Here is an 8,873-nt window from a genome sequence, read left to right on the forward strand (position 1 = left end):
AACAGGAGCCGCATATGAGTCTGACGTCCAGGGGAAGAGGTTAGAGCAGGAGTGGGGATCTGAGGACTGGGCTTCGGGCTCTGATGGTTAGAAGGGAGGATCTGGCAGAGGAGAGCCAGCACTGATGCAGCAAAGAATGCACAGAGGATTCTCTGCATCGAGGTATTTAAGAAGAGTTGTCTGGAAGGGGTCAGCTGGTCATTGCACAGAGTTCTCCTCGCAGCCCTGTGGACCCAGGCTGGGGCCTCTGAACGCTAAGTGGTCCTGCTGGGTCATTGTCTCAGAGCCCAGACTGTGCTGTTTGGCAGTGTTTTTCCAGGTAACGTGTCAGTCATTTGGCTTTCCGGTATGTGCCGCAGTGAAGATCGGAACAGGACGTGGTAGCTGAAGGGAGGTGGGGGTGGCCTCTGCAGATGTCAGGCTGGATGAACAAGGAGTGACTGATTGATTACTACTCCCTGGGGGAGAAACCACAGAGTTTCTTCAGAGCACTTAGTACCCCACCTCGACCACAATGGTTTAGATATTAAGTTTCCACCCTTCTTTCAAGTCTTGGTGCTGCCATCCATAGTTGTGTGACTTCAGGACAATTGCCTAACTTCTCTGAGCCTCTATTTCCTCATCGGTCATGACTAATAATTCCTACCATGTGGCATTTGAAAAGATTAAATAATTTTAAGGACATGAAAACGTGTCGTGAGCTGCAAAGCGATATGCAAATATTAAGAGGCAGAAAATGACTGTGAACTTAATTATACGGTTCAAATTACGAGTTGATTTTCACCTTTTGTATAACCATGTATCATTGAGATCCAAAATCTCCAAATGAGAAGTATTCTACACTATGTGGTCAAATATTTCTGGCCGGTCCAGAGAATAAAGCAAGTTCCACCATGATAGGGCTGGAAATCTGAATCAGAACTTTCAGTTCCTGATCGATGGATCCATGCTGTCTCCCTCTGGGTTCTGATCTGCCTCCTTATCTCTGTGAACCCTTTAACCGGTTGCCAGGTGGAAAGGCCTCTGATCTTTCTCTTCTGCCTCCCGTGAAGTTGATTAAAAAAAAAAAAAGTACAAGGGAGTGTGCTGGGTGAAATCAATCCTGATCCTGCCAGCCTCAAGTATGGAAGCATTGTTAGGCTGGAGGTTGCAGTGGGCCTATTTTGGATTTGAGGGGGAGCTGTGGGGTAGGAGAGAGCTGAATTATTCAAGTAAAAAGTCAGTAGGTCTGGGTTCTAGGCTTGACATTCACCAACCGTTGGTGTACATTTCCACTAATCGGTATGGTCTGGGGATCGATTTATGGATCTAGATTTCCTTGATTTTTCAGTGAGGACTAGAAGCACGTGGCTCTCAGTCTAGTTATTGTTACATTTTATCACTAGATGGCGATGTTGGCAAGTTTTCACTGTGGGGGAGAAAAGTGGTTTCTTTGCCTACATTTTCTTCCTGAATGCACAAAAGAATAATTCTCCAAAATTGTAAATTGAGTGGTTAGTGCAGAGCCATCGGAGTGCAGCCTGTCCAGCAGGAGAGAAAAGTCATTTAAAGTGATTGCTTATTAATGTGCAAAGCAAATCCCATAGTAGGGTTTAAGAAATTAATAACATATATTTGGCATTTTGTGTGGATCATACTCTGTTAATCACTTAACGTCACTGTATTATGTCATCCTCCTGAGAAAGCTGGGAGATGGTATTATTACCTCTGCTTTCCAGATGCAGTTGAAATTCAGAGAAGTTAAATCACTTGCTTAAGGTCACACAGCTGGGAGGAGCAGAGCCAAGGTTTACACCCAAAGGTAGAGATTTGCGCAACTCTACCTTTGATCTTGCAGCATCCAGGAGGTGCTGGCTGTTCCTGACACTTTCTCCTATTTATAGTGTCTGATGTAGAAATTATCAGAGTTTCTTACCGGAGTCCTCGTCACTGTCGTATCAGTTTCCTGTTGTGAAATGATGGTTCCGTGCTGGTGAGCGGGCTTGGGGCTTGGAGACCTGGTGACATCAGTCTCACACCTACAGCACACTCACAAGCTCAACATGTGAGATGATGCGGGATGCTCTTGCCAACGGCTTCTGTACCAGCATCCAAGGGACAACTGGAATCTGGTTCTGCTTGGACATGTCACTACACCTGGGCTGTGAAGAGGAACAGGGAGTGCTGGGTACCAAGGGTGCAGTGGCCCAGGAGGGCACCCGTGTGCAGAGGGCCTCCACGGGCTCTGCTCTAAGTGACAAAGGTATGCACAATGTGGCCTCAGGACAGCACATCCTGGCAGGGACGATGTTACCCTCACCTCATGGGGGACAGCGTCTCAGGCGCAAGAAGGCATCCTGAATAAATGGTTACCAGATAAAAACGTCTTCAGGAGGCAAGGCTCCTGTTTTGCCTCAGAAGGCTGCGAAGCTGAGATGAACTATCTCATTAAGATGTAAACTAATTACCATCAACGCCTGGAGCCATAGTTACTGTCACAGAAATAAAGATGATAGATTGGATTCCCGACTTAACACAACCCCCTTCTCACCATGTGACCTTAGGCAACCTGGTCTTTTCCAAGTTTCAATTTCCTCATCTTCCACAAAGGGAAAATACAACATATGTCACAAGGTTGCTGCAAGTATTAAAGGAAATTATGTATATGATACCTGACTAGACACACATTCGGGTAAACAGTAAGTGTTCAGTAAGTACTAATGGTGATGATCAACCTAGTCACTTCCCGCTCTTACTGTAGATTCTGCCTTCTAACCACTGTGAAGCCTTTAGAATCTTTGAACCCATTTGCAGCTCAGTTGTCTGCAAGGCTTGGCATTGGTGCCTGGCGACTGCCCACCGATCTTTCATCCTCTGTGCTCTACTCTATGCTTTGCCAGACTCCACAGTTTAGGTGATAAATTCTCAAGGCTTCAGGAGCCATAGTTGATGATGAAGTTACTACTTGTGTCCAAAAAATGCATAATGAATAGATGAGAGGCAACACAACTATAGAAACCAAAAACAAAGATAATTATCCTTACATGCGCTTTAGATCTTAACAGGCTTTTATATTCAGGCTACTCAGAGTCAAATGTGTGCCTAATAAAGATTTTACAAAGAGCTTGGAAGGGCATGACCAAAGGAAGAGGGAGGGGTCCAGTGTCCATTACCAGGAGGCGGGATGGACGTACATTGTCACGTCTGGTCCATATCACCAGAGAAAGGAGGCCAGAAATGGTAGAGGGAAAGAGGATGAGTCTTCCTGAGGTTACCTCTTTCCAGGAGAAGGAAATATGAATCTAAAACAAAAAGGTCTTAAAAGATTAATAAAGGCTGCCTTGATAATGTTCTAGGGCTTGACCAGAAAAGAGACACGTGAAAGGCTACTGTGACTATAAAATCCCACTTCTGCACCCATGGCAGATGGTTTGAAATCCCATTATTAGGATTTCTGTCTTCTGCAACCAGGTACGAAAAGGATCAGGAAAAATTTTCATGTCTCACAAATGAAAACTAGTAACTTATTTTATTTATTTGTTTATCATAGAATTTTTAAAAAAAAAAGATAGCAAAATGTAAGCAAATTAAGTCCAGCCTAGTATGTTATCATCCAGAGAGATCTGGTACTAAAATTTAGATATTTCCTTTTTTAGCAAAATGTTTCTTCTTGTGAAATTTAATACAGTTTAGCTATATTTTCCTTTGTGATTAATGATTTTTGTTTCTTAGCTAGAAAATCTTTTCCTGAGTCATGAAGAAGTCTCCCATATACTTTCTAGAAGCTCTGAGCAATTTTACCCTAAGTGGTTGATAATTATCCTAGAATTGATTTCTGTGTGTGGTGTAGGGTAGGGATTAGTTGTAGTTTTCCTCAGATGAGTATCCAGTAATACCCACATGACCTTTTCCCCTGGTATTCTGAAATTTTATTTTTTGTTGAAAAATGTATTGCTCACATGTGGTTAGATCTTCCTTGTCTTGTTTGGTTCCTCTGGCCTGTCCCTATGTTAGGGACAGATAAGATGTGCTTTATGTGGGTAACAGACAACCTCATCATTTCATGGATGAGTGAAACAGTTCTTTCTTTTTCATTGTTAGGTCCTTCCTAAAGCGAAGCATCTGTACTCCTGGGGCTGCTGGTCTCCGTCCAGAGACCAGAGCGTGGAAATTGTTGACATGGCATGAAAACGTCACCGGTCATGCCCTTCCTCTTATAGTTCGTTTGTCAGAAACTATCAGAAGGCTCCAGCCACCTGTAAGGGCTGTGAGGTGCTGTCTACCAAGTGTCTCGTAAGGGAGGATACCCAGGTATTGGAAAACATTCGTGACATCCATCTCCATTTGTCTACCCATGTGTGACAATGACAGTTACAATGACTGCAGGTGAACAGTAAGACTCCACGCCTGCATAGTGTAAAGCAAGTCCTCAAACTCTGCATTTCTTCCCCAAGGTCTTAGCTAGTTTGACCACTGGGAATTCTACGTAAATTTTAGAAAGTGCTTATTGTTTTTAAAAATCCTTTTGTGACTTTTATTGAATCTATAGCTCCATTTAGGGAGAACTGGCATTTAAAATGGTGAGTGTTCCTGCTCATTAATATGCATTTTTCCCTTTTGATCTTTACTTTCTCTCAAGAATGTTTTATAATGTTTTATACAAAGGTCTTGAACATCTTTTGTTAACTTTTCCTTTAGGTTTTTGATAGTTTTAAATGTTATCATCAATGTTATCCATATATTTTTATTTATAAATATGTGTGATATATAGAAATTTAATTCACTTTAGTGTGTTCATGTCCAGTAACCTGCTGAAAGTTTCTCAAATCCTAAATATTATCTGTAACTTTTCTATGTAGGCAATGATATAGTCTATAAATAATGGCAATTCTATGTCTTCCTTTCTGGTCTTTATTTCTTTTTCCGACTTTCACCTTTGTGGAAGCTGCAGATACTGTTGAATAGATGTGATGGTGAATTTCAGTGTTCTATTCCTAATTCCAGTGGGACGATTTTCAGTTTCAATTTTAAAAACATTGATCACTGCCTTAGTCAACTTTCCCATACATAATACCTGACACCCACAATGTAAAGGAAAAGACCTTTATTTTGGCTCATAATTTTGGGGGAAACTTAGACTGTGATCACTGGCTCCAAGGCAGAAACAGCATGGTGGAAGGCATGGAGGGGGAAGCCTATCCAACTCACAGCATCCAGGAAGCAGAAAGAGAGAAATAATAAGCCAGGAACAAGAACACATCCTTCCAGACCACACCCCACAGTGACCCACCTCCTCCAGGGCAGGTCTCTCAACAGAAAGTCAGCTGTCTACAGCACCACCACGATCAAATCACCTTCCAAACACATGGATGTTAGGGGACATTTAGACCTAAAGGAATCATTATAAATTTCATTCTAGGTACTCTGTACTAGATTGTTTATGTGTGCTCTTTTTCCCCTAGTTTTTTTTTTTTTAACATTTTTAATAACAAATGTTAAACTTTAGCAAATGCTTTTGTATGCTTTAATGTAATGTAATATAATTTCTGTAATGTAATTTATTGTAATGACTAGTGATGTTCCTAGACTTACACTGGGTTTATGTGTTGATAAAATCAGTATTCATTAAACATTACATAAGTTGCAAATACATTTAATGCACTGCATAGTCAGTTGTTTACTGTTGTGTTGCCTTGGAGTGACAGGAAGCTGTGGGTCACTGCTGCCACTCACCATCTCGTGAGAGTATCTTACTACATTTGCTGTGCAGGAAAAGATCAAACATCAAATGTGAAGCACAGGTTTACTAAATGTATATTAATTTCATATCACCGTAAAGTTGAAATGTGTTAAGTCAAACCATGTAGTGTCCAGTTTTACTGATTTTCTGATGCTAAAGCAATATTTACACTAGCATTTATATTAGTATCCTGGAATAAGCTAAATTTGGACATGATAACTATTTCTTTTTTATATATTGTTAGTGTAAATATTTTGTTTAGACTTTCTGCACCTAAGTTCATGAATAAAATAGGTCTGTAATTTTCTTTCTCAAACTATTCTTTTTGGGTTTTGGTATTATTATTACATCACCAAATAAAATGGAAAGTATGCCCACTTTTTCTATTTTCTGGAAACTTTGGATAAGGCTGATTAGGTCTTTAAACGTTTAATAAAAGTTTGCTTGAAGTCATCAAATCTTAACATTTTACGTATGACCAATTTATGTTTTGATTAAAAATCTATGATTTTAATAGTTCAAGGGTTATTTAGGCTTTCTATTCTTTTGCTAGCTTTGGTAACAAGGAATTTATTTAAATCTTATTGACAATTTATTAAGTTGTTTATAATGTCCTCTCCCTTCCTTCCCATCTGCAGCATACGGAATGATGTTCTCTTTCTCATTACTGACATCATCTGTTGTTTTGCTTTGTGTTAGCGGAGGTTCATTGCTTCTAGAATACATTTCAATTAATCAAATTTTGACCACTGAAATCCTTCTGTCCTGTTTATCTTTCATTAACTTTTGTTCTTTTTGAATGCCTTCCATACTCAGAGGGAGATTGCTTTGGTGTTTTTTCCCTATAACTTCTCCTCCTAAAAATAGGTTAAGTTGGCTTACTGTAGTCATCTCATGTGTATATTTTCTATCATTTTGTCTCTTTCTGCTTAATTCTAGGTAACGTCTTCTGTTACCTAGAAAAAGGTACATCTTTCAACCCACCAATTCTATCTGATGGCTCTGCCATTAAACTCACCTGTTGAGTTTTTCATTTTGGTTATTGAGGTTTTAAGAAGCCAGAATTCTACAATTTCCATTTGGTTCTTTTTTCAGATTTATACTGATCTAGATTCAGCCCATTGCTGAAATGCTTCTAAGTTCAAGTGTATCTCTTTGAGCACAGCAAACACAGCTGTTTTACAGTGTCTCTATGAACACCATTGCTTTCATGAGTCCTTCACCAAGTGGGTGATGGTGGGAATGGCTGAGAGTGGCAAAGGCTCCCAGACTCCTGTAGCACGTACCCACATTTCTTATGATATCAATTATTTCCTTATTTCATCATTTAGATAGTCCTCTCCTCTGCTAGACCTATAGTTTAAGGTTGGTGAAAGGTAGATACCTCTGTCTGGTTCCTCTTTCTGCCTGACATAGTAATTAGCAGAGTTCTACCTAAAGTGAAGATATTAGGGATAAATCAATTACTTTAGCTTTACCTACTTACATCTCACTTCTTTTCTTGCCCCTTGGGTTTTTCCCTAACCTCCAATACTACTACTTTTCAGTTGGCTTCCTATGTTTGAGCCACACTAGCCTCTATACAGTCTCTGGTTTAGACCTAAAGTGTCCCTCAAAAATCTCTTGTTCACAAGTGGGAATTTGGAAAGTGATTAGATCATGGGGTTGCTCTTCTCATCAGTGGATTAATCCACTGGTGAATCTACAGCTGAATAAGCTGTTTGGAGGTGGAATCTTATAGGAAGAGGCAGGTCACAGAATGGGGGTGGTCCGGAAAGATGTATTTTTGTCCTTGTCTCCCCCTTTCTGTGTCCATGGCATGAGCAGCTTTCTTCCCCTCTGTCCATTTAACATGCAGCTTCTGCTTTGGAATCCCCTAAGTATGGACTGAACCCACTAAAACTGTAAACAAAACGAGCCTCTCTTCTATCCTGAAAGTGTTATGTTTCAGTGATGAGAAAGTGACTCATACAAAACTGTCCTCTAAATAAAAAAGCTTACCCCAGCCTCATTCTACACTATTGCTTTTCCTTCTGTTTTGAAGTTCCTTCCTTTAGATATCCATCTGTCTGATCTCTTACCTCATTCAAATCTCTTCTTCAGTGTTGCTTCTATCATAGAGATTTTCTCTGGCCACTTTATCAGTATTATTCTCTCTTGTCTGCCATACTCTGCCACATCACCTTGATTTATTTTTCTTTATAGTATTGGCACCAAATGATAATGCATTATAAATGCTTCTGTTGCTTATCTGTCTTTCCTGATAGTTTAGGGATTCTCCGAGGAACCCTATTTTCTTTGCTTACCTCAATGATTTCCGGTGCCTTGAAGTATCTGGAACACAGAAATCCTTCAATAAATATTTCTTGAGTCAGTGATGAGTTAATTGGTGTGCATAAAATTAATTTATTTTTCCAGAAGTTCTAAAAACTTTATATGATTATTGACTCCACTTTACCTGTGAGTAAACAGAGGCTCAGAGAGATTATTTAATAGTTTCAAGGAGATTCAGCTAGTGAATAATTGATCTGATATTTGAACTCAAGTATGTTAGGTCAGCCTCACACACAGGACAAATTCCTATGGAAACATGCATATGAAAGTAAAAGGGAGGTTGGGTTCCAAAAACTCCTGGGAAGGATGAAGGGAACACACTGACACAGGCGGAAGCAGTAAGCATTTTCTTTCAGGTCAGCATCCTTCTTTGAACATTTCAAAGCATCAGTTTGCTGTGAGGATCCTGACTTCCCTTGCTCCCTATGTCAGCCTCTACCTGGCTGTTTCATTAGCCTGGCTGATTTAAACAATGGTGTCAACAAAATGTGACCAGATTAATAAAGCAATGGATCAGGAAAAGAGAAAAGACAGGTCAGATGATGCAAGATCATCCAGATGTCAAGCACTGTGCTTGCACACCTGCCCATTCATGTTATCATTCTTTAAAACATTTGTGATAAGCCCAACAGATGGGCTGTTTCCCCCAGGGCCTCTGTAGATAAATTAATGCAGGCATCTGCTTCCTTTGGCTTTCTGACTGGTTTCTGCTGAATTGGAGCAGAACCAGAAGCTCCTAAGCCAAGGCTAAGGGCAGAAGAGCTCCCGAGAACCCCTGGGAAAGATTGAGAAGTTCAATCAAGAGGTGACTAGGAACTTC

Source organism: Cavia porcellus, unplaced genomic scaffold, assembly GCF_034190915.1.
Source record: "Cavia porcellus strain 051 isolate PalLab524CR breed Dunkin Hartley unplaced genomic scaffold, mCavPor4.1 scaffold_17, whole genome shotgun sequence".
Lineage (NCBI taxonomy): Eukaryota > Metazoa > Chordata > Mammalia > Rodentia > Caviidae > Cavia > Cavia porcellus.